Source organism: Adiantum capillus-veneris, chromosome 26 (assembly GCF_014529385.1).
Source record: "Adiantum capillus-veneris isolate H3 chromosome 26, ASM1452938v2, whole genome shotgun sequence".
NCBI lineage: Eukaryota > Viridiplantae > Streptophyta > Polypodiopsida > Polypodiales > Pteridaceae > Adiantum > Adiantum capillus-veneris.
This window is the reverse complement of record NC_140956.1, coordinates 142227661-142234297: the sequence shown is the minus strand read 5'-3', so window position 1 is coordinate 142234297 and position 6637 is coordinate 142227661. Positions and strand designations below refer to the sequence as shown.

Below are 6637 nucleotides of genomic sequence, written 5' to 3'. Positions count from 1 at the left end.
CACCTTAAGAAGCTTCATAGTGATAATGGAGGAGAATATGTTTCTCAAGAGTTTGTGAGTTACTGTGCTGATAGTGGAGTTCATCATGAACACACTATTTCATATTCACCTCAATAGAACGATGTTGCTGAATGAAAGAATCGCACTATTGTTAATGCTGTAAGATGTGTGCTAATTCATTTTGGTTTATCTCATGTTTTTTGGCCTAAAGCTACTTTGATAGTAGTATATATTCAGAATCATTTGAACCTACTACTACACCCTCTGGTAAGATATCCATCACAGCATGGACAAGTGGCATTCCTTCTGTATCTCATTTTTGAACCTTTGGATGTATTGCTTATATTCATATTCCCAAAGAAACACGAACAAACCTTGATGCTCTTGGTCTTAAAGTTATTTTTATTGGATATCTGACACTTGCAAAGGCTACAAATTCTATGATCCTTCTTCCAAGAAAGTAATTGTGAATCGTGATGCTACTTTTAACGAACAGTTTGTGGGAGGCTCATGGTCCATGGATGATTTTGATGATACTAAATCATTTCTTCAGGCTTTTCCATTTCTTTCAGATAATGAAACTCTTCCTAGAGTGCATCTTTTCTCTTCACAACCATCCATTCCAAATTTTGCCAATGATGGTATTGATAATTTTGTGATCTGCCTATCAATTTTGAACATGGCTCATGTCATGTTTATGATGACGATATTGTTGATAATGATTTCTCTACTTCTAAAGATCCCGTTACTTATGATGAAGCTATCTCTTCGCCACAAAAGGATCAATGGCAAGAGGGTATGGAAGTAAAGTACGATTCTCTTATCTCTAAAGGTGCTAGTGAGGCACATTGCCTAGGCGCAGAGGTGGCGCAATCTTTGTCATTAGAGCTAGCATGATCCGGCCTTGATGACGAATTAGAGGTGTGCCTTTGGATGCTTGGAGATGATGACAATGGAGACCAGGATGGCGATGATAATTTCGACGACGACGACGATTTTCATGGCAAATTAAGTATGAGGCAGTGTTTAGGTGAATCATCAGATGCATTTTGATGAGTAGGAGGGGGAACATCCATTATGACACTGTACTATATTGCAGCTCATTAGCTGTGAAGATTTGTGTGGAAGCTGGGTACTACGACATATTGTGTGTGTGTGTGTGTGTGTGTGAGAGAGAGAGAGAGAGAGAGAGAGAGAGAGAGTTAGTGAGCGGCAGGGGACAAATGCAGGTAGATTGAGTGGGGTATATCTATACTACTCTATTAAGGAGAGAAGAATTCCGGCTGCCACATGGCAATATCCCTTCTTTTCTCTTTCATCGGCCCTGTTATGCTCCCCCGACTATTCTTCTCCAGTATTCTTGAACAAGATTCAGCTCATAGACGTTACGTCTCTCTCTCTCTCTCTCTCTCTCTCTCTCTCTCTCCCCTGCTCCTGCACACCTGGCAGTCCATGAATCACCGTGCATTCTAGGAAGAGAAATGGAGGGTCGAAAGGAGGGCCTGTAGTAGTCCGCTGCAAGGGTCTCTCTCTCTCTCTCTCTCTCTCTCTCTCTCTCTCTCACATTGCGTCCATGAGTCTCCATCATTCCAGGAAAAGAAAGGGAGGGGCGAAACTCGAAGTACCTGTAGTCGGCCGCAATGTAGACGTGGGAGAGTGGGAAAGCCAAACTAGGACGTTCGAGCATCTCAGGAAGCTCAATAGTCGTGGGGGGGATCTCACTGACTGTAGCTAGCTGCCTCATGTCGGCAGAGAGCTGCTTACAGGCAAAGATAACTACTAGAGAGAGAGAGAGAGAGAGAGAGAGAAAGAGAGAGAGGGATCGGAATCCGGGTAAGGTGCAAAGGACTCAGGTCGAAAGGATGGCACATGGTAGCATATATGCTGGCCTAGCTCATGCATCCTGATCTTCTGGGCGACCCTCTCTCGCTCAATCTCATTTTCATACAGTCAAAGGTCATAGATTTTGAGATGATTCACAAGTTAATCAATGATCTGAAATGAGGGCTGGCGACGGTAGGGAGCTTGAAGCAAAGACATCCTATAATGGCAAGCTTACAACCGAGGAGGGCCCACACATGGTTGCAGCTATGGCGATGGTTGCTTCTACAATGGCATGTGCATCTTCGGCCCCACCAGCTTCGTCATCTTCTGTGTCCTCCTCCCCTTCGTATTCGTCTTCATCTTCATCGACACCATCGCCCATCCCAAGGCAGGTCCGCTTTCTGATGTCTATCCCTAACACGTCTTTTTCGACGACTTCCTCGACCTCCCTTCACGACACTTCTCTGCAATTCGCAAACATGAATAGTGGTTCATAGGTGCTTATAGTACGCACATATTTATGGGCGAGAATGAGCCTGCAGATTCTGTAGTGAAGCGCTTTCGATGTGCCCTCATGCAGGCAATGCAAGTATAATCGCAGATTGCCTGTCGCCGCCGTTTCTTTGAAACCCCACATGATATTGCAAAGCGAAAGGGCCAAGCAGCCCAGCATAGACAATCCAAGTCGCAGCTCCTTCCAAGAGGAACGACTGATCCGAGGAAAACAAGTCAGTCTACGTCGGTTGTGCTGATGATGACGACAATGACAACTGGGAGTGTCATGAAGTGGCTTAAGCGAGTGTTTTCTTAACTAACATGTGACGAGCCTTGGACCTGGCAAAGATCAAGAAGGACCACTAGAATTTTTCCAGAAGGTTTCGTCGCCTGACTGTCCTTATATATAGTTTATATATAGTTGCAAAGTATGCACTATGTTCAATTTTCTTTGTGTTGGCCAAATGAATTTTATATGGTATAAGATTTATTAAAGTAGATTCGTTTCGTCATGCAGTTGATCTCATTCTATCATCTCATAGACTAATGCATTTTTTCTATCCAAAAAATATAAAAAAAGAGAGAGAGAGGTTGTGTCTCAGCTCGGCTATGTCTCATCGGCTATGTCTCATCGGCTATGTCTGATCAAATCTATTCCCTCATCATAGCGTGTTGCGCATACCTCCACTATAGAAGAGTCAGAACACTTTGATGAACAATTGCGGATTGGGTTTCCCCAAGCTCCTCTCTCTCTCTCTCTCTCTCTCTCTCTCTCTCACATGGTTCCACTCATTGCAGAAATCATAGACAAGGATTTTTGAGGACATGAATACTCCAGTTGCAGGATGCAAACTAGATACCCATGTAGAACTCAGTGATGGAGAACGCTAACGTACAACATCGTTCTCTCTCTCTCTCTCTCTCTCTCTCTCTCTCTCTCTCCCTACAATTCTCTCTTGCCATCATGCATGAAGCATCCAAGTGGCAACTCAACCGCCATGTGGTGAATACAGATATTGGTAGCAGGGAGGCACGAGATCATAGTAGTTACAATTTTCGTTGCTGCTGTTGTTGTGTGTGTGTGTGTGTGTGTGTGTGTGTGTGTGTGTGTGTGTGAGAGAGAGAGAGAGAGAGAGAGAGAGAGAGTTTTCTAAGTAACCTGATAGATCTGTTTGAAAAGAGAGAGAAGATATATTAACGTTTTAAAAAGGCCTATCTATACTACTCTATAACGCATCAGTGTTTCAGGCTGAGCCACGTAGCAGGTTTGCAAGAGGCAGTTACTCATGTGGCCAACTAGGAAAAGACGTCAAATCTTGAAATGGAGTACCACCTAGAGTTTCCGCTCTCTTCAACTCCTTTTTCATGAACGTTAGCAATCAGCGCTCGAGGAAAGACGTTTAGTAAACTTTAGTGTAATCCAACTAAAGTTTTGAGATCTACGTCTAAATTTTATAATTTGAAGGTGAGAAAACCTACAAAAGTTACAAATAAGTGTAAAATTTTCATATATGGATTTTAAAAGTTTTTGTAAAAAGTTTATTTCAAGGGGTGCAACTTGGCATGGTATATTAACAACCCTATGCTCAATTGTGAACATAGATACATAAAGACATTGGAAAGGGGGAATAAAGACATAAGAGAGATATAGTGTGAGTGTTTCTAGGTGTGATCATGAGTAAGATTGAGAGGTTGTATAGTATTGGCCCATTGGTAAGAGTGAGCGAGGCCCAAATTCAGGCATGCCACGTGGAGGCTAAAGCATTTTGCATGGAATTGGTGGACAAGAGGATGGACTACGGGAGGTGAGAGACCATTATAACTTACACTCCTTGACGTTGGCACCGCTGTCTCCATGCATGAGTATGCTTAGTGCACACTTAGCTTGCTCTCTCTCCATCGTGCGTAGCCTTAGGCCTATGCTCAACGGCTTGGTCTCTCTTTGGGGTCTGACTCAAAATCTCTTACCTTGGAAGCTAGTTGGGAGAACTCCGAGGTTGTGCACGTGCAGCAAACACTCAAAGGTTAATAGTTGCTGATAGGTTTTGAAACTTGGGGCAAACCGGAGAGAAAGAGAGAAAGTTCCTTGACTCTTGAGTCGTGTGTGCGTGCGTGAGAGAGACATGGAGAGAGAGAGAGAGAGAGAGAGAGAGAGAGAGAGATGGGTTGCTGGCTTGATGAGGAGTCGACTACCTAGAGTAGCTAGACATAAATGGCCGTGTGCGGCATGCACATGTGCGAGAGAGAGAGAGAGAGAGAGAGAGAGAGAGAGAGAGAGAGAGAGAGAGAGAGAGAGAGAGAGAGAACACTGGAGCAGTCGACCATATTGCTAAAAAATTAGAAACAATTTTTTATGGCTTAAAGACAATATTTAAGAGCACATTCGCATATATATTAAGCTGAGCAGCATTTCAAAAAAAAAAAATCAAACATACACAAATCCACGTAGTAATATTTTCTACCCATTCCAAAGCGAAAGTTTTCCTTCTGCCGCTACTCTCAATGGGCCATTACAATTTTCTAACCGGCTCAAAAATCTATCCTGCCTCTATTTTGGTGAATAATCTATTGATCCTATAATGGAGATCCATTCTTAGGCCGATCTCCATGTGGCTCAAAGCAAGATACAGGAGTCGTGAGAAAAAGTGAGAGTGAGAGTGGTCAGTCAGGTAGTTGAGAAGTTGATGTGCTTGAGTCGATTGGTAAGAGTGAGCGAGACCCACCGGACAAAATGCCAGACAAAATGTAGGCCACTAAGTAATTAACGCATGTGGTGGTATAAGGATCATAGATGCAACACAATCTATCTAATTAAGCACATGAGCTGCCAGACAAAATGTAGGCCACTAAGTAATTAGTGCATGTGGTGGTATAAGGATCATAGATGCAACACAATCTATCTAATTAAGCACATGAGCTTCTTGGCAAGAAATTGAAAAGAGCCAGTGCAGGTAATTAAGTGATGATTGTAGTCATCAAGAGCCTAATTGGGAGTTAGCAATGTCCAACTGTAACACCAAAGTACATCTACGTTGTAGCACAAAGAAGCATATATCTACGCATGATTAACCTTCTCGTATCCTTTGATAAGGTTTAATTTACTTAAAATTATGGGGAACTTTGTATCGGGACAAGCTGTACTAGAGGTTACGCATCTTCAATTTTCATATTGTGATTAATCATTTGGGGTCAGCGCCGCCCACTAGCTAGTGTCCGCAACCACCCACGATAGCTCACCCAACCCAACATTACCATATCTTACAAATTTATGCTTGGGCTTTGAGAGCATGATCGTATTATACAAACACAATGCAGATAAGGAGCCACAAGTAACGTAGCTCAAGGAAAATAGGGAGAGGTCAGCCACGTCAATACTTTATACTTAAAAGTTTGACCTTCATTACCTACTTTTGATTCTTATTGACAATTTTAATGCACAGCGCCCTCACTTTCCCTAGTCTTCCTATTGTTATGGTGTTGCACAACCTTCCTCTCACTACACCATTTGGACGGCATTAGTTTAGAGCTTTTTCGCTAATTATATTTTCTTACATTAATTTATTATTGACCCAAAATTTTCATGCCAACAATTGAAATCTTCTTATTTGTTTTGTTTGTCAATGGGTCCCTTGTCACTCACTTCATTGCACAGCCTTGGCATGGCTTGACTTCCCTTGCATTTTATTGTTTTACAATATTACAGTGAACTTTCACCTCGTTTTCGAAGAGTGGATACTCTCTGTGGTGATTGATTGAGGAAATCTATGTAAATGGTGATGATGGGTCAAAGAGAGCTTATGTATATCGTTGATGCAGCTCATTGTTTAGTATCCACGTTGTGAACTATTGTCTGTAATGAGTTGTTTTTTAAATTTAGTAGCCCAAAAAGGACACACACACGCACACACTTATACAAGTGACATATTCTCCGGCTTGCATCAAGTGAGAGAGACTTAGCTGTGCCTAAACCCTTCAATCTTGGGGATACTATTCAAGCACCTCCCCAATTGCATTATCCCTCCAGGATGCCTTGTACACTACTAGCTTGCGTGACCCACCGTCCGCGGGTCTCGCTCACTCTTACCATGGCACACATGGTATTAATGAGGAGTGAAAAAAACTTTCTTCACTACAACACGTCGCACAGAAATTTGCGTAGATACCGACAAGATAAAGTAAGTTTTAAAACTAAAAAGCCTGAAATAGGTCTCGAAAAAGATGCCGGTTTTGTATCGTCAGTATAAGCATCGGTGTACTATGCGTCGGAATCAGCTTAGAAATAAGCGTCAAAATTAGCTTAGAAATAAGTGCCGATAAC

At 42.4% G+C, this 6637-nt stretch overlaps 1 pseudogene; it reads left to right on the top strand.

The window, feature by feature from the left end:
* The first annotated feature begins 1939 nt into the window (after window positions 1–1939).
* LOC147424294 (uncharacterized) lies at window positions 1940–2619 on the top strand (annotated as a pseudogene).
* Window positions 2620–6637: the final 4018 nt, after the last annotated feature.